Raw genomic sequence first — 21,174 nt, forward strand, 5'->3', positions numbered from 1 at the left:
GACGAATGAAGAAATTGTTAAGTTAGGATGATTTTCAATTCCACCAACCTCTAAGAAGATTCAATAATTAAATAATGTTAATGATTCGACTATTCACAATGAGTCTTCATATGAATCCTACATTACATACATTTCAAACTGAAACTTACTTCTAAAATTTAAACATTTACAATGTACTTTTACAAAATTGGATTCCTACAATGAAATTTTTATTAGTAAATTTACATTTTTTTAGTAATTTCATTCAGCCAAATTCACACATCATTGAAATTTCAATACGATAATTCCATAAAAACTGACGTATTCTACAAGTATCACGAAATTAATTAGTATATTCACATAAATTATCATGTAATTAAATTTACATCAAGTGTGTATTATTCGGAATCGAATGTAAAAGTACATAATATAACGTTGACGACTAATTGCCAACAATTTTTTATGTAATTTTACATTTTTCTTTTCACTGTGGAGAGCAAATTATACTTAAACGAATTGATAACAAAATTTTAATATGAAATTCGGTAAGTTGTCCAATAGTTGATGTAAATAGAAGGGGTTATTTTTTCAGTAGATATTATTTTTGTTATTGAATCAGTCAGTATTTCGAATTCACTCTGTAGATGGTGCGACAATTCATCAATCGAGTTAAACTATAGAGAGGTCGTGATGCATTTTCGTTGAGTAATACTAAATGATCTTCACTAATTACAATACTTCTGATCAATATTCTTGGTTTGGAGGTGATTTAATCGTTCTATTCATGACTTCAAGGATTACATAGTTCATAATTGAATTCAAAAGTAATTAGTACGCACATTACTTCACTTTCCTTCATTCAATTACTGTTATCACTTCGCAATTATAGTCATAACCATGGGTGTGATACTAAACAATTGAAATTCTGTTATAGACAGATAACAATTTCAATGTGGCAATTATCTTATTCGTCCAAAAATTTTCCTTTGAAGCCTTGATGCTCAATCCAATATATTAATGTTTCAATCACGAAAAATATAGTTTTTTGTAGATCAAATTTTTTCTATTTCAATTATGTTATGTTGAATGAGGAACATCTCGATAATTATTGTTATACACTTCAAACAATTTTTTCTATTAAATATAATGAAAATGATATTGAGACTTTTCAAATTTGTTTATTTCCATATGTAGAATTCATTTTTCTATTCTGGAAACTATTTTTGTGTTCCTTCATGCGGACTTTGGACGTTCTTCCAGTTTGACCTATATAAAACATCGGACATGACCCACATGATAATTTATACACTCCCGATTTTTCTGAAACTGAACTGAAGATGAAAGTTCACTTTTATCGATAAATTTATATTTCTCAACAAAAACTTTGTTATTTAGCAATACCATCCAGCATGGTTTTAACTATTACTGATTGATCGATTGGTATTGGTCATAAACAACAAAGTATCTGTTCGTAATGATCATTTCCTGACATTCTCAAATGATTGCATCGATATAAAAACAAAATATCAATTCTTAAAATAAATCAATTCTATGGCCTGAATAAGAACGAATTTCATCAAGAACATTTATTCCATTTCTTTAAAAACTGAATTTTTCCGCAAGTGTTTCAGATATCAAATATACCACGTTATGAATGGCTTTCCCTTGAATTGCGTGCAGCTGATTTCACAACACAACAAAGTTTTTGTTTCGGGGTTGAAATTAGATGATTTTATTGTATTATGTATTTCCACGTGTTAAAACCGAAAGTGACCATAAAAATTATATATTAGCTCTTGTTTTCAAGATATAGTATCATTATATTATATATATATATATATATATATATATATATATATATATATATGTATATTGAGTTTTTAACAAATGAAATATTTCATCACCAACAGTTGGTACACATGTTTGTTTACATAACACCCCTCTCATCAGCTGTTCTTAAGTAGTAAACATAACCTATGTGAGTTTGTCAATTGTACGCAAGTGGTTGCCATTGAAATTATCGTGTGAAGTTGATTTTTAAATTAATTTAAGTGCTGATCTGAAATGCCTCGAAAGTGTGTGAATTCTGTCGATAGCTTTTGCTATATATGTGGTGAAATAACATTTAAGGCTCAGAAACGTAAAATGACACCTATCGTTAAGACAGCCTATGAACATTATTTTGGTGTGAAAGTTGGGGACCAAGATAAATCATGGGCTCCTCATATATGTTGTAATTCTTGTTCCGTCATATTGCGAGAGTGGCTGAAAAATAAAAACCGGGCAATGGCTTTTGCAGTACCTATGGTTTGGCGTGAGCCTACCGATCATACAGACGACTGTTATTTCTGCTTAACTCCTCCCATTAAGCAAGGTTTATCTATGAAGAAAAGAGGAACGGTTAAATACCCTAATCTCCCATCTGCTCTTCGGCCTGTACCACACTCAGACAATTTGCCAGTCCCTTCTCCACCCCAAAACTATGAAATTTTAGAGGAAAGTGATGAAGACTGTTTAGAAGGAGCAACCATCCTTCTACATTCTATGACCCTGATTTTGAGGTAAGCGATAGGTCTAGTGATCCGCACAGAATTAGTCAAGCAGAGTTGAGTGACCTTATAAGAGATCTTCGCTTGTCTAAGGAAAAGGCTGAGCTGTTAGGGTCAAGACTACAACAGTGGAATCTTCTGAAACATGATGTGAAAATATCTCAGTACAGACAGCGTCAAAAAGATTTGCTTCCTTTTTTTGAGAAAAAAGAAAACCTCGTAGTTTGTTCTGATGTTAATGGTTTGATGGACTGCTTGAATTTGGATCACACTCCATCTGAATGGAGACTGTTTATAGACTCTTCAAAACTAAGCTTAAAAGCTGTACTTCTGCATAATGGAAATCAGCTACCCTCTATTCCTGTAGGTCATGCAGTTCACATGAAGGAAACGTATATAAATATGAAAACACTTCTCCAATCAATCAAATATGAACAACACAAGTGGCACATCTGTGGTGATCTGAAAGTCATTGCTATACTCCTAGGAATGCAATTAGGGTTCACCAAGTACTGTTGTTTTTTGTGTCTGTGGGACAGTCGGGATAGAAAATCTCACTATAAAAAAATGAACTGGCCTACACGAGACATAAACCCTAATGAGAAAAATGTAGTTTACGAGCCTCTTGTAGATCCTAAGGATGTTCTCCTTCCCCCATTACATATTAAGTTGGGACTAATGAAAAACTTTGTGAAGGCCATGGACCAGGAAGGACAAGCTTTTAAGTACTTGAGAGCAAAGTTTCCCAGGTTGAGTGATGCTAAAGTCAAGGAAGGCATCTTTATTGGGCCTCAAATCCGTGAAATCGTAAATGATCCTGCTTTTGACATGATTTTAACAGGAAATGAAAAAAGAGTCTGGGAAGCCTTTAAGGGGGTTGTACATGGGTTTTTAGGAAACAAAAGAGACGATAACTTCACAGCGTTGGTTAAAGAGCTTCTTCAAGCTTACCACCAACTTGGATGCAACATGTCCTTAAAAATTCATTTTCTTCACTCTCATCTTAATTTCTTCCCACAAAACTGTGGAGCTGTGAGTGACGAACATGGAGAGAAAGATTCCATCAAGACATTGCCTTAATGGAACAGAGATATCATGGCCGTTGGAATGAAGCAATGCTTGCAGACTACTGCTGGTCTGTGTGTAGGGATGCTCCAGAAGTGTTTTATAAAAGACAAGCTAGACGACAGCGATCTTACAATGAATCGGATGGACTTAATTGAAATTTGGTGGTACAAACTTCTTTTATTTGTCAAAACACTAAGAATACTGTTTTTTTTTACTGTTTCTAAAAGAAACATAACAATATTGTTTTATGTACTTTCACTTTTCACGTATAGTATAACTACTCTTTAAGATTAAGTACTGTGTATCTCAAAAACCAGAGCTAATAAAAATTTTTCATTGTTATTTTCGTTTTTATCACTCCAAAATTAGTAGAAATTGACTAATTTAGTGTAGGAAACATTCAAAAAATATTTTTTTGTTGTGTTGTGTTTCAAACATTTGAGTGTAATCTTTCTAGCCATGTATTCAAGACAGGTCAGTGATATGCTTTCAGAGCTTCATATCGATTTGATCCTACTCACGTACGGTAAACTTACTTGTCGTAGTGTTGACACATTTGTATTATTTTTTTCTCTTTTTTTTCCGTATCATTTAGAGAACATTCAAAAGAGGGTTTTTGGGGTTAAGTGGAAGAACAGTTCAGTTTTTCAATTTATACACGAACTGAACTGAACTCCGTGCTTTATTTTCAAAAATACTCTGCGAATATATTTCCTCAATCTTGTTTTTTATAATTTTTGAAAACAAAAAAGATAATTATCATCATTATTATTTTTTTACCGTAGTATTCGATGGTGAGGCCCTATCCCTGAAGCCTCGATAAATTCGTCAGCATTATCAACCAACGACCACTCCCCACACCGTGGGGTAAGTGATCAATGGGTCCGAGAAGCATGTGCTCTGAGCAAGCGCAGTTAGCCAAGAATGACAGCCTTCTGCATCTGTCCGGCTAAGATGTCTGCCTCAGTGCGGCAAGCCGGTATTATTTTAAGATTCGAGTGTAGAGAGGGCATCATTCCACCAAGGACTCAATAATCAGAACAACCATCTTGACAGAGTAGTCTAGATAGAATTTGCGGAGTTTAAAGAGCCAATCTCGATATTTTATCCGTTTTTACTCCTGTTTTCGGACGATATTCGTCTTACAGACGCTGAAAACTCCACGACAAATATTGTCTTGCTCTGGTGTATCAGGAACTCTATACCCATCACGCGACTGCGGTAAGATGTCGAAGACACCATCTGGTAAGCCATGATGAACCGATTCAGCACACTCGACCTGTGAAAAGCGAAAATCAAGCGCTTTGATAAGCCAAAGTCTTCAATGTTATTGAAGAAGACCCCATGCATTGGCTTATCCTTGTGTTTCCGCAGAAGTGAGGTGATCCCCCCCAGTTCATCAGCTGCTAGGGCAGCTGCCCTAAAGAGAAATGTTCCAATTCCTGCTCTCTTCTGGTTGCGGACCATGCAGAGAGGGGAATCCGAACTCCTGACGACTTTACAGGCTACATCCAGTACCATTCTGACATGTAGACACTCCAAACTCGAAAGTCCACGGCCTCCCTGTTGTCGGGGGAAGTACTACCGTGGAACGGACGATTTGGGATGCAAACTCTCAACTCTTAAAGGTCAACTTCGAGTTGATACAGCTCCTCCCGAGTCCATTTCACTACTCCAGACGAGTAGAGTAAGATAGGAACGGCAAGCATATCTGTGAAGTTTGTGCTGATACTTGCCGCGGAGAGAGTTCTTCAGTGCTGTTACCTCTTGTGAGTGGCGTTGTTCCACCCCGAGGTAAGTATACGTCTCTCCGGCATCCAAATGGTGTAGGATGCTTCCATCTTCGAGCTGCATATCCTCTCCGTAGTCCCCGCATCGTCCTCTTTCGAGATGGACCATTATTATTATTCATTGTTTCAGAGTACAATTTTTAACGATATAATGTTCAAGTATACGACCGGAGTACGTAGATGACTGAACATTTCAATGACATAGTTTAAAATACTTTCAAAGAATAAGCTTAGGTCATCATTCTGTTTTTCTTACTAAGTTGTAGGTGAAGCCATATAAGACTAAGTAAATCACCATGGTGATATGACTGACTTACATCCGAAACGTGAAAATATCTCTCACACAACATGTATTTTTCCTGAGAAATGTTAAGTCTCGTAACCTCTCGAAATAAATTAAACCGAACAAGGACATCGCATGTGACATGGCAAAGATCACTAACTCAGATCACACATTGTATTGGAACAGAAAATTACAAGTGTAGGCGCGATACAGATATGTTCCCAGCTAGAGTGTACGAGGATGTATCAAAAAAGTCTAACTATCCATGATAATGATTGTAGATTGTATAGAAATTGATAGTATTATTAATTTCCATCTAGTAAGGGTCGAAGTATTCATAATTCGGAAAATTCTTAGCCTATCATAAAAGCAAACAGAATTTCAAAATGATTTTTTTTTAATATTCAACATACTCTAGCAGATAGTTGTTGCGGTGCAGGTGTTTTCAATCGAAGACCCAGGACAGAGCTATCAACCTATGCGACTGTATTTCAAGCGGAAATTTACGCTATTGAATTGTTTGCGGAGATATTGGAAGAATGCAACCTCATATACAAGTCAATAAAAAAATTCTCGGATAGTCAAGCGGCGTTGGAAGCTCTTAGCTCCTACAGAGCAACGTCTAAATTGGTAGCAAATTGCCAAAAACGACTCTCCTCGACAGGAAGACTTAACAGATTGATTCTGGTCTTGCAAGGGAGTCAGCAATTAGGCTGCTGACTCCCTTGCAAAGGAGGGTGCAGCAAGCAGCTTCATCGAACCAGAACCTGTCATTAGCATCGCTTTAGGCTTTGCCAAACAATGATTGAACACCTCGATGACAAGAAGATTAATTGGCTTCTGGTAGAATCTTCCAGGATTGGCGTTTATTCACCCTTCGAAACGTGATACCAAACAGTTGTTGGACTACAGTAGGAATGAACTACGATATCTAACAGGCCTTCTTACAGGCCACTGTCATTTGAATCATCATATGCAGAGACTCGGACTGTCGGCAAACAGTGTGTGTCGCCTCTGTTTGAAAAATGATGAAACAGAAGAGTACATACTTTGTGCTTGCCTCGCTGGGGACCGAATCAAGTTTTTAGAGTTCAGTAGAGCCGTAATCTTACCCTCTGACCTGAAAGAAAACTCACCATACAAACATCGGCTTCGTTAAGAAGCTGGGTTTATTTGGTCAAGTGTGAGTAGGTGTCAGCCACAATAAACCCTTGCTGGTTGCGGTCACTTTGGAACTAACCTAACCTAACCTAACCTAACCTAACCTAACCTAACCTAACCTAACCTAACCTAACCTACTCTAAATTGGAGACGTTTGATATTGCGAATCTTCAACTCCTTCGAGGTTTACAAAAATTATCGTGCTGAAACCTCTTCGTAGAAAAAAATTAAGACCTTTTAGGCTTCTTTTCAATCGAGGAAAATCATATAGTTGGATGAAGCCAGATCTGGAGAATAAAAAGGTCCACAAGGAATTCGAAACCTAAAACACGAATTGTTTGGTACAATGGTCACATGTGGTCTAAGTGCTGTGGGTCTAAACTCACCCTCTATACTCTACAGATACAGAAGGTATCTTTCTATCGCTGCACAAAAATGTTTCGGATATAATACAGTTCTCCTCATAGTATTTAGCCGGTGAACTAGTTGGAACGTTGGGATAGGTGAATGTTCTTTAAATGTTTCCAATACGTATGCATTTCTTCTCAATTGAGTCACCAGTCTCATTTTGGTTTCTATAAATAGCTATCTGCTTTAGTTGTTCTGAGATTTGACGCCAGGGTCACAATTTGCGTACTCCCCATGTTTCGTTACTAGTCTCCGCCTAAATCTGCCCACTCCCAAGCGACGACTGTGGGGGATTCACAGGCTCTGATATTGTGTTCATATCAATGGACGAGTATAGGAGAGGGGCGGCTGTGGAATCGTCGGTGGGATTTACGGGCAGCAAGTTCATGTTCATAGGCTCCGTTGTATGTTCTGGATCAGGCGGAACATGTTGCCTTTTTGGCACAGGGCATATACGACTGTTTGGGTAGTTGGGTATTGGTTTTCTGAAGTTGGGGGATCTTTGGATTTGAACTTCGGGATAGTCATTTTGGCGAAGAGCGAATTTGAGTTCGTCTTGTTCCTTGGATCAATTGTGGCTCTTTTTGATATGCCCCGATTGTGCGTGACATTTTTCGTACCCAATTGTGTGTTCGTATCTTTCCTCGATAGTCTTCAAATTTTTTACACGTCCTTCCTTTCAAATTATAGTGCGCAACTCTTGTTTGACATTTTGACGTGAAACTTTCAAACTGACACGTCTGATAAGTTATTCTTCGTTGCTATGGTAACGAAACCGATCTGGGCCAACTATATATCAATACATCCTCGTATGCACGAGGTAAGACCAGGCGACTATATTGTTTACTACTCTGTGACTGCGGTCCCAACGAACAACTCTTCTTCACTTTCTCCTTAGGCAGCCATCTGCTTCTCATCCGTTTGCAGCACACTTGAAAAGCACGTTCACTTTTTTTGCGTTGCCGACTTTGCGTTCTGTCAGCTCATTGTTCGATATGAATAATAGGATCGTGATTCGTGAATGGACCAGATTCGGTTTGAATCGCATTCACCGCTTATATAGTCTTGATTGAATGTATTGTCGAAATTTCAAGTAATTATCGAATTACTGGTGTTAAGCAGGATCAATATAATAATAGCAATAATATTCATTCGTCATTTATGATACATTAAGTGAAATTGGTAAGTTACGGTGGTTAATATCGTTATAAAAGACAAATGCAAATCATGCACCCTCTCTAGCAGGCTCCAAGTTATTCAATGGGGAATGTTCCTCCTGACGAAAATCAAGTAGTTTTCAAAGAGCTCTGAAACAACGCATTTTAAACTTATCATTTCAACCTTTTTCTTTAAAAAATTATTTAAATACTTAAAAAAGAGGAATGAAATAATGTATTCAACATTTAAAGGGATTCGTTTCTATTTCACCATTTGGCAACATCGGTTATAGCTAATAAAGGACAATGAATCTGTTACCTGTGTGAGACAAAGATGACATATTTCAGAGGTGTGCTGTTCTGTTTACTTATGTTCCGAGTTCCGAGACATTCTGTTACATATGACATTCTATATACCTAAATAAATAACAAAACAACTGTTGTTTATGTGGCTTGTGGAGGTGGTATTGAACTATAATTTATATACTGCCTCAATTGTTGATTTATAAAGATAATTTTCCTTTTTTAAAGTAGAATATCTAGGTACGTATAAATTATTTCAACTTGATATAGGCGCTGTTGCCAATATGTGAATTAGAAACAAATCCCTTTCAAAGTTAAAACCCAACATCAATTTGAATACTTTTCGTAAGGAATTTGAAAAACTCATGAATTAAACTCAACTTTATTATGTTCAAACTTGCATTTGTTGTTATAACCCAAATTGAGGTACATTCCCCATTGTCTGCCTGCAAATATAAAGAGTATTCCAATAATGTCTACTTTCAAATAGAAAGATGAGGAATACCTTTTAGAGGGATGTTTTTAATCTATAAGTGAGTATTTTGAGTACACTCCCAAATAATTGTAATCAATGTACTGTAATCTCCATAGTATTTATTAACTCCGTATCATACATCTACATGTTTTTTTCATTTGACGTTTCCCATATCATCATTAAGTGATCATTTCAAATAAATAAAAACATTATTATTATTATTATTGAAACGTAGCTGCATTCCGGGTACATTAGAGAAAATCCTTGTATTGACAATGTTCTGAGAACTGAGTAGATATTTTTCAAGGAATTTCCAAAGGGAAAGCCATAAAATTCCTTAAATTCGTGAATTTTGAAAGATTCACTTTACTGGATCAGAAATTGAAGCATTCTAACTAGCTTTAATTTCAATTTTAAGTGATTATTCAATATTTTACGAACTGAAATTGTGATAGAGTTGCATACCACCCACAAAGAAGTGAAAAGAGATCAGAAAATGTTGAAAACCGGTTGATTACGAAATTAATAAGAGAGGCCTCAAAAGCAATGTTTTATTAACACACGAAACTCTTTTTTATCCATTTTCTTCAAACTAATGACAGTTGCTTTACTCAAAATATTACATCACACAAACTGATAATTCGACAGCTGCGAAATTTTTTCATGTGTCTTTTGAAGGTTTAGGTTAACTAGAAATCATATGGGTTTGATGCAAGTAGCGTCATCCGTGTGTTAGTCTACGAACTTTTCAGACCAGCTAATAATATAAGAAAGATCTGGTTCATATCATGAATTGCGGCCATGTTTTGTTACCTAACCAAGGCCTTCGATTGTGTAGACCACATGCTACTTCTTCGCAAGCTAGAAGTTTAAGGATTTAGAGAATTTGCATCACTTTGGTTTGAAAAGTACCTTTCTCATCGGCGGCAGAATGTTCTATTAGATGGAATTTCGTCAGAGGAACGTTTCATTTGCAGCGGGGTCCCACAAGGTTCCGTTTTGGGACCGGTGTTGTTTCTCATTTATGTCAATGACTTAGTCCATGTTGACATAAGTGGTAAATTCACATGTTTCGCGGGCGACCACTATCCTGTGGCATAGCAATACCGCCTCAAATGTACTTAATCAAATCGTCGTCGACATAAGAAGGGTGAATGAGTGGTGTCATTCCAATCTTTTATCATTCATTATCGACAAAACAAATGTGGTCACGTTTAGATGTAACATAGGGGAAGTACACTTGGAGAATGTAAAAATTAAAAATTTGGAGAAAACAAATGTTTAGGGCTCTTCATTTGATGAAAGTCTAAAATTTAATTCCCATGTCGACTACTTAAGGAAAAGACTAGCAGCAAGATGTCATGCAGTGAGAGTTGTTGCAAGAGAGTTAGACACTACTATCACAAGATCAGTTTATTTTGCACAAATTGAGTGCTATTTACGTTATGGAATATGTTTCTGGGGAAATTGTGCACAATTTCGTTTCAAAAAAGATCCATCAAATATTTGTGCTACAGGGATTCATGTCGCCCATTATTTGTGAAGCAAAAAATTCTGATCTTAGTATGTCTTTTTATTTTGGAAACAGTGTGTCTTATCCACAAAAAATATAAAAATCAATTTAATACCACCTAAACTTATAGTACACGTCAGTCTTACTTAATTTCCCTTCCAACACCTACTCTAGCCCTTACACAAAATTCTATTATTATCAATAGCAAGAAGTTATTTAATCACCTTCCCGCTGATTTAAGGCGAATATATAATGAAAATAAATTCAGAAAGAAAGTAAAAGAATTCCTTGTTGGGAGGCCCTGTTATAGTGTGGACGAATTCTACCAAGGCTCTATCGAGTAATTAGGAGCAGTTAGCTTTGTGTAAATGAGTTATTGAAATTAACACAAAATGGCTTTCAATGTTCATTACTTTTAGCATTATACACACATCGGAAAAGTCTAGGGATATTTTTAAAAATGGCAATAATTTTTTTTTTAGATCGCTTTAGGGAAAAAAAGTTGACGGGTGATTATTAAACGAATGTAACTTACAACAAAATTTATTAAATGGTCAAAAATACTGAGTGCGCATATAAGCAAAACTAAAAAAAAATATGGCTCTTCTTTGGCACCCCGAAAAAAAATCATCATACAAAAAAATTTGGAATCAGTACAAAGTATGGCCTCCACGCTGGTTTATTACGGCCCTACATCTATCGTGCATCGACAAAATGAGATTGTCAATGTCTTGTTGAGGTACATTTGCCCATTCAGCGATTAAAAGTTCTCCCAATTGAAACGTTGTGTGAATGTTCCCCATATGCGGAGTAATTCTTCGTTGAAGCATGTCCCACACATGCTCGATGGGATTCAGGTCGGTGATTGTGCTGGCCATGACAATACATCAACTCCTTCGTTGGTGAGCCAGTCAGTCACTAGACGCGCGACATGTGGACGAGCATTATCGTGCATTAGGTGGAAGTTTTCACGAACAGCACCAGCAAACGGACGGACGATAGGTAGAAGAATGGTGTCGAGGTACTGTCGAGCTGTGAGGGAGCGATTTGGAAAAACGAGATCGGTTCTGCCGCCGATCATGATTCCGCCCCATAGCATTACTGTACCACCTCTGTATGTGTGGACTTCCTGGACGTATCTCAAACGTTCATTATTTCCAGGTCGTCTCCACAGTCTTACTCGACGAGAATCTGGATGAAATCCAAATCTGGATTCGTCTGTAAACAAAACTGTGGCCCAATCATTTGCATCCCAGTTTTGATGTTCTTGACACCACTCTAATCTTCTACCGCGATTGGCTCTTTTAAAAAGGTGGACATCTAAGTGGCCTTCTGTTGTGGAGATCTGCTTCATGCAGTCGATTTCTGACAGTATCACGACCAATGGTTACCTGGTGCGTCTGCTGCAACACGTTAACTAACTCAGGTGCTGTGATTGTCGGTTGTCTTCTTGCGGTTAAGACCAAAAATCAGTCTTGAACTGCAGTTGTAGCGCGTCCTCGCCCTGGATGTTGTTCGGCTGGACTGCCAGTTTCACGGAAACGCCGCCACAATCGACTGATAACACTTTGGGAGACCCCCAAACGAAGAGCTACATCATTTTGTCGCATGCCACCTTGAAGAAGCCCTACAGCTCTATTCATCTCAGCCAATGGTAAGTGATTGCGTTCCATGTTAAAGCACAATATTTCCAGTTTAATTGCTGAGCAATTACAAACTCGACACTTTCAGATCATTCATTTCAGCCGAAAACCTACAGTTTGTAAAAAACTTGATAAAAGATTAGTTACCGTTTTTGCAGGCTTTGTTCAACCCATAGAAATCTACAGGGTGGTCGAGTGTACCAATTTAATCGAAATTAAACGACCTCATGCATTTATTTTTATGATATTTAGTATGTTATAAAAATATCCCTGGACTTTTCCGATGTGTGAATATTTATATTTAATTAATATTCATATACTTATATTTGTATCTGTTCAGCTGGGCTTAATATTGTTCTGTCCATATACTGTGCTCTTGTGTCTAAGCATTATTTTATAGTTTATATTTGTTAATTGTCCCATACACATTTTACTTTAATAGACTTCGCCAATAAGATGTTCAGATCTTGGGTAATAAAGCATATTTTGATTTAATTTGAAATGAAGCTCGCATTTTATTCATAAAACATTACCTCACTCACATATCTTGGTAAAGAGTTTATTTTGAAGTTAATTGCTTCAACAATTTTTTTGTATAAAGATGGAGAAGTGACAGTCAAAAAAGTTCTTCATCTAAATATAATCTCTCCTGAAAAATCAATTCAAATGTAGGTAATAAGTGTTATTAACAATCTCTTCATAAAAAATGATCATGAAAGAAGCTTCATATTTTTCAAAAGACTACAACAACAATTGATAACATACGCTAAGATTATAACAAAGCTACGTTGGAAAAAGTGAACGAATTAGAAGCATCAGTTTTGAAGAACACATTTTCCCTAATTTCAAGGAATATATGTCAAATTATCATCCAAAACTGACTAGGGAGCCACTACAATATTCAAAATCGTTTTGTGTCTCTGAAACTGAATTCAGAATATACTTCTCACGATTTTTTATCGACCTTTTTGAGCATTTTCACCTTACACACACAAAAATTAATGGATGGTGGAAGGTGAGAATCCCCAGAAAGGTCGATGGAAAATCTCAGATTTCCTTCACAAAAAATTGTTTCAGTGTACTTCTCACAAATCTTTGCAGAACACCTACATGTTTCGTAAATGCTTTACACAAGTTGGATTTCTGCCACTTTCGAACCTATATTTGGCCCGATTCATGTCGAAGATATGTTTTCTAATGCAGAAATATATCATTTTGACGGGTACATTAATAACAATGAGTCTTTTGCAATCAATGCAGTTCATTATAGTTTTTCAGATTAGTCAGACTATTTGCAGCATACAGAAATACTGCATTACAATGTTCCCCATGCAATTTCAAGAGTTCCAAGAATTTAAATTAGAGTTTCGCAAATCATCACCACTTTCGCTATCTAGGACGTGGATGGGAATAAAGTTAAGATGCTAATGATAGCTTATCCAAATAACATACAAGATTAATAAATTCTGAACCAGGCTCATATCGTTATAAAAAAATCGAATAGCGGAGAGTATTGGCAATATTTAATGTGGATCACAACATGCTGTTTTTATACTTTAGATCCACATTAATCATTTCACAATGTGATGCATTCACTTTTTCAACGATTATGTCGGTTCACAGGTGTGAATTTATGAAATTGGGTTACCTTTTCGAGTTACATTTAATATAATAAGTATGTTCCTTCTTTATCATTAGCTAAAATGTGCTGTTATTGTGTTAAATTTCCATGCTGATAGACTAATTAGGAACATAATTAATTCAAATAAAATTAAAAGGACCTCTTGAGAGTGAACACATAGTGGCATCTTTGATATTATGATGAAGAAAAGAGAAAATTTCTATGTTTTTTACCACTTTTATTTGTAACTAACGTTACTGCAGTTTTTCCTATAAGGACATTTTCAAACTTATACATTAAACTAACAATAGTTTATTACATTAGTCTTTATATAGCACCCCCGTAGGTAATAATAGAGGTACCTTGCATGATTGAATACCTGAATTTACAATTTACATTGTGGATGTGCTAATTTGAAAACCGATGAGTAAACTGAATCGATTTGATCATTTAACAGGTTGCACCCGCAATGTTTATGCTTGTGAATTTCCAAGGATTCTAAATAATTGAGTTTGTAACCCTTCCTTGTATAGTGCAAAATTTCCGTATCGTTTAGATTTGGGAAAACGTCGATTCATTTTTTCTCAGTCTGAAGGGCCTTTCATGTTCAGCACACCGTTTTTGGAAATTTCGACCACATTGCCCCACATAAACACTATTACACTCCGGACACTCAAGCTTATAAACTCCAGATTTCTCCAACTTGTCCACCTTATCTTTGGCATTGAAAAGGAAATCAGATAACCTGGCATGTGATCTGAATGCCACTTCCACATTGTTTTTTCTGAAGAAACCCGCGATTATCCGTGTTCTTTTTCCAAAATATGTTAGTTACCCATTTCTTGATTTCTGGTTGTTTGACCTGTTTCTCTATCTCTGTTTCGAGTGTGAACTGAATGTTGCTGTTGAGATTATTCATGAATGTCATAAATTGGTTCACCCGTCGTGTAGTACCTCTAAAACAGGCGAGGATATCGTCTATATATCTGTACCAAAAATAAATATGTTTATTACCCAGGTCGGAATTTACTATAGTGGTCTCCAAGTCGTTCATAAATATGTCTGCTAATAGTGGACTAAGGGGTGAGCCCATTGGTAAACCTGAATCCTGTTTATAAAATTTGTTGTTGAACTGCACGTAGCTCTGATTTAGGCACACATCGAAAGCTGTTGAAACTTCAAAGGAAATGATATGGTCTACTTTGGCTTGATCTAATATGTCTAAAACGAGGGGCTTACACTCGTTGTACGGTATGTTGGAAAACATATCTACTCTTTACATCGAATGATACAACTTCAGTGATACCATCACTTTTGTTATGATTTATACTAGGCAGTAAACCAGACCTTGAAATCAACCCAACTAGTAAATATATGGATGATATGTCAGAAGCTTAAGGGTAAATCAATGGGTTCGTGACTTTATTTGTTGGCTCGTAATAAGGTCAGTCGGTAGCCATGGCGGTTCGACGTGGGTGCTTTGTTCACTTACTCGAATTGACTGTCGTGTTGGTCGATGGTTCATACCCTAGTCTGAACAATAAATTTTTACTTGCTATCGTCCAACCCGTGTTAGGAATCACACGTTGAAAGGCAAGACCTCGTTAATCCTTAGCTCGCACAATGTTCGACTTCTGAGGGTTGTCGTTCGTAGGGGTGCGACAGCTGGATAACGGAAAAACATATTTTAAACAGAATGGTCTTTTTACCGTATTTTTTATAAGGACAAAACAAAAGCACTACAGTTTTTTTTTAAACCTTGAAGAACAATAGAATTTATGATTTAAAAAAAAACGGTTCCTTAATTTTAATATTTAGTCACAAAAAACGATTGTTAAATTACAAACGAATCTTTTAGCAACAAAGAAATTTTTTTAAGGAACCTTTTTTTTTAATGAGGATTTTATTCAATTAACATAATGCAAAAAAAATTCGAATTGCCTATAAACAATGTATTTGTTTGTAATAAATTTATAAACAATAGCGGTAAACAATTTAAAAAAATATAATCAAGTAGTTTTCAACAATGAGACATTGAAACAATGAAAATTTAAAAAAAATATATGTATTTTTTTTATTTATAATTTTCAATTATCAATAAAATAGTAGAAAATAACAATGTTTTTATTTTGACAACGGTAATCTATGTTTTATTCTATTAAGAATAACTTCACCAAAGGAAAGAAATGCCAGGATTTTAGTTTAATAATTATAGGAGTTCTTATATTAACTATAAATTAAAAAAAAGTTATTAATTAAGAAATGCATAATTAATGTTAAAATTGAGATAAAAATTTTTTGGCTGCGGATTATTGTTTATTGATGTATCTCAACATTACATGAATTTTTTCATTCATTAATATATATTCGCAGTTTCTGGTTCTATTTTCAGGGCTCTGTAAAAATTATAAATAATTGAGATACAGTTTCGAGAGTCGGGACTTTTTTTACGCAAATTTATTGATCTTTTCAGATCTTTTTTAAAATTTCCAAAATTCTGAAAATCTTTCGAGATATTCAAAAAAAACTGAAGCCCCATTTTTTTTCACTTGATTGTTTATAACTTTTGTAATTTTTTTCAGCACCTTTTCGGACCTGTCCTTAAACTCTCTAGGTAAAAATACGAATCCAATGACACCTTGGTCGTAATTTTTGGACCCGTCTGTGAAATTTCACAAAAAAAGTACATGTGAACCAGACTAAACAGCTCTTGACTCTCCATGTTTCTCGATTGAGTTATTCCAAAAATGAATAACGAGGCTATGATTAGCCTCGTGTTTTCAGAAGAAATGTAAATAACTCCCACCAAGGGAATATAATGGCAATTTACAGTCCTTCAATCACGTTACATCATAGGCTCAGCCGACTCAACTTTATTTTATTATATGAAACATCGCTTTATTTTGGAACAAAGCTTCAATTCTATGAAAAAACAATCTGGCAAAATTTTCATTCGATTCTTAAGAAAGATTTGATTCCGATTGAAAGGGTGATAGTGATCGATAGATAATACAATATAATCAGTATTCAACAAATAAATCTCTGGAAGCTCAGATCAGATGGTAGTGCAATGAAATTGTTAAATTGCCCAAAATAATGCTAAGAATCTCAGAAGGTCATCCTCGTTTCCTTCAGGTTTGGAGTCCAGCTCCCTTATCCTTTTGGCTGATTATATTAGTCTCAAGAAGGACCAATGGGTTCAAGACTGATTGTATGACGGCATGAAGTCCTTAGACATCAGTGCCGCCCTTCACGGGATACCCCTTCCTGGCTGGGGTGGGATGGATGAGAAAGTTATTCATCCGTTAACGGGGGACATGAGGGCCTCATTCGACAGAGTGTCGGGGCCTTCTATATCGGGAGGGGTCGTCTACAGCATAATCTGTGGCTTCCCTAACTAAAATGCTAAGAATATTAAGAGTTACTAGCAACTTTATGATCTATTTTATTTTTTCTCTTCTCTATAATTGTTATGATAGTAAATAAGTATTCTTATAAGTGATTTCTCACACTCACTGTATAATTTTTGGGAAAGGTGGAAGGTAGCCTTTGGTTAACCTTTTTCCTTTTATGTATAAATGTATTTTTCATGCATAAAAAACGATATTATTATTATTATTATGAATAAGACAGCCGGTGGATATGAATAACAGCACGTGAGTGGAAAATAGGGTCAACATATAAATATATATTTATGATAATTCATATACATATGAATAAGGAACGTCCATAAAAATCTTAATGTAATTGTCAGTCAAATGAGCGCCAAATAACAAACGAGGCACAATATCGTACCCTTAAAACCCATTTGATTAAAAAATTACATGCTATAAAAAGAAACAAATTGAACGGAAGCATAATTTGTGCTTTCACGTGAACTTTTATATCCCTCGGACTTACTTTTATCGAAAAGAAATTTATGTTCCATATCGGATGGACCTCGAACCCATCAGAGCATGTCGGATTGTAGTATTTAAATTCTGAGAAGAAATTCTCGATTTCTTTTATCTATTGTAATCGAGTTTGATCCGGAGAAATATCACATTTGCATATTATTTGGATGAGGCAAATCTATCGTGAGAAAGGCTGGGCGTTTGTTCGAATAATACGAGATCGTAAGCTACAATGAATGTTTAAATATATTCCAGTTTAAACGAGCCACTATGAATGTTAATAGCCTAGAGCCTAACAGCCAAGAGCTAGAGCTACAGTAGACTTCTGATCTCAACTAATCCTGTAGAAAAAAGCCCAGTGGTGTCAAATCGTGGTATCGGGGTGGCTATTTTGTAGAACCTCTCCCTCCAATGCATAGATCCAGAAAGTTATTATTTGAGGAATCATCGCATTGGTCAAGGAACCCTACCTCGTTAAAAAAACTATCCCATTTTGGATACCGTTGTTGATGCTTAGCCTAACTTGATTAATAGATAAATTGAAATATCTTCCACCATTTAGGTTCGCTTCCAAAGAGAATAGTCCATAATATGGTTGTTGAAAATTGCTGCACAAACATTTAGCTTCTGGCTACTCTGGGTGTGGATTTGGCGTGCCATATCGAGATTTGAATCACTCCAATTTCCGAAATTTTCACGATTTACTTACCCATTGGGAATGAAAGGTACATTTATCCCACAAGTACAAAATTCAACTGTTCTGTCAAAATAATCTTTGTTTAATTCATGAACCATTTTTATTTCGTAAGGATCAAATTTATATCTATGAAGACTTCTGTATACGTAGAACTTAGTCAGAGACTGAGTACTTATTTCAAGTGGAGCTGGTCTAGGAATGCAGCACCAATGTCTTTGTTATTGACTATTCCTGAAAGATCATGTTGTCTGCAACAGTTAACATGAACTTATGTAACAATCCCAATACATATTTATGTCTTTCATTTCTGTCTAGATGATTCTCTTTAAAAATACAAGCAGTGTATTCTGCAGATTTTTCATGTTCGAAGTATGAACCCACTATTTCAATCCGTTCTCAAAATAAAGTTGAGCTGTCACAATTTCAGTGTGATTTTGACATAAGTATTTTTCCACCATTAGTTCTTATTCCTTTTTCAATTAAACGACCTTCTAACAGCAAACGTTGGTTCAACAAAAATTGCGATCAAGCTGTCGCCTCCAAAAATCTCGCTTACTGGCAATGACGCAAAAATCCCAGTGATGTCAAAAATCATGGAGAAAGTCGTAAACCACCATATCCACAAATATTTGGAAGGTTGCAACTTCTTGAGCGATCATCAATACGGCTTTCGAAAACAAAGATCGACAGGCCACCTTCTATCGTATAATAATAACAATAATAATAAGTTTATTGCCAATCAAAATAACAAGATAATAACAAAAAACAAAATACAAGAGAGAGAAAAATAAAAACACTTTGTATTTGATTGCAAATGGGTTTTGGTTCAGATCGCGAATTTGCATTCGCTTCTGCTCTTCCACCAATGACGAAAATGTATAAAAATAAATAAATGAGGGCTTGAAGAGAAGAAAAGAAGAAAGAAAGAAAAGAAAAAGAAAAGAGAAGGTAATATAAAGAAATAGATATATGAATAGCTGAAACCTTTTTCAGGATTCTCGCCGCGGAACTAGTTATTCTGAATGCTGAACAGATGCTGTTTAAACCTACTTTTAAAAACAGTATTTAGTCCAAGATCCCAGAGCCGTAAGACACAACTTATTTTCTAAAGCATATAACTTTCGATTCACAGTAGTCTCTTGTGTATAATTCAATGTTATATTTAATCAGTCAGACAAATTGCAATCACCAAACATCTCCTGAACATAAAAATTACTCAACCATGAGTATGTGCGCGAGAGCACAAAAAGCGATACCATACCTCAGATGAGACTCGACTGATGAAAAGTAAGATATTTTTTCTGCTACTATTCCCAACTCCTTCGTGATGACCCTGATATCGTAGCAGCCAGATGCAAGTTTTTTGTTGAGATGTTTTACGTGTATCGTCTGCAAACATTGTAAACTTTCCTTGTATGTCGATATTAGATAGTCATTCACATATATAAGGAACAAAATGGGACCGAGCACTGATCCTTGGGGGACTCTACAGGTGATTTTCGAAAGCCTAGAATTTTTGCTCTGCAACTTCACCATTTGAATTCTATCTGAAAGATAAGATCAGAACCAACTGAGGGCTGTTCCTTTGATCCCATGAAGGAACAATTTTTCCAACAGCACTCTGTGATCAACGCAGTCAAAGGCCTTAGAAAAGTCGCAGAATACTGCCGCAGCCAGTTCACCTTCTATTGAGCCCTACATATAACTCTTCTAGGAAGATGAAGATAGCATCATTTGTACTTTTGGATCTTTGACAACCAAACTGTGAACTACTCAGTATACTGTACGTATCCAGAGGAGAGAACCGCAGTTTCAAGAGAATGGGAAGTGCTAACGTTTTGAATTAATTCTACGTCATTCAAACCGTTCAGTTTTTTTGAAAAAAAGTTCATTTTGTTGCCTGATGTTCAGCTCCATATCATTATTATGATTTGAAATGAAAATCTTTTGTATTCCCATGTGATCCGAAAAAAACAATTCGGAAAATTTCTCGATTGATATGAAACCAATTATTGTTATGGATGTGCAATCTGATGCCATTTTTTTTATTCACATATTACGTAAACGAATACAATTACAATGGTGGTCAATACGTTCATTCTGGGACAATTATCTCCACTTAAAAAAATGAGGCTTCGGTTACGTTTGAGTAAAAATTAGACCCCTAGCTCGACCTTGACCACATTGCACATACTTAACGTAACATCTTTATAAAAAAATAAAACAAACGTTTTCGTAATTTCAATAAATTATTGACGACTAATTTTTCGTACCCACATTTACCTCAATACTAGTAATATCTGATTGTGAAATGTTATTATTTAATACGTAGTTTTTATCGTGCTGCAAGTATTGTGGTAGCGCAATTAAAATTCAACATTTGTCTCACATTTTGCAGAATTTCATAAATTACGTCTACACATTAAATGTTATTAGAGCTTTCAACGAGATGTAATCACTGTGAGAGTCTGCATGAAGCACTGGCACGCTCGTTTTTCTTCATGGGTGCCACGAATATATACAGGCTGATCAAAATTGAGTGCCACTTTTTTGAGCCAAATCTTTTTTTTTCCTTATGGAAAACCGTGAATGTGATACATTCCTTTTCTAGTAGTATATAATGATATTTCAATT

Source organism: Leptinotarsa decemlineata, unplaced genomic scaffold, assembly GCF_025532065.1.
Source record: "Leptinotarsa decemlineata unplaced genomic scaffold, Ldec_3_MD MMD2_tig00026282_RagTag_RagTag, whole genome shotgun sequence".
NCBI classification, from domain to species: Eukaryota; Metazoa; Arthropoda; class Insecta; order Coleoptera; family Chrysomelidae; genus Leptinotarsa; species Leptinotarsa decemlineata.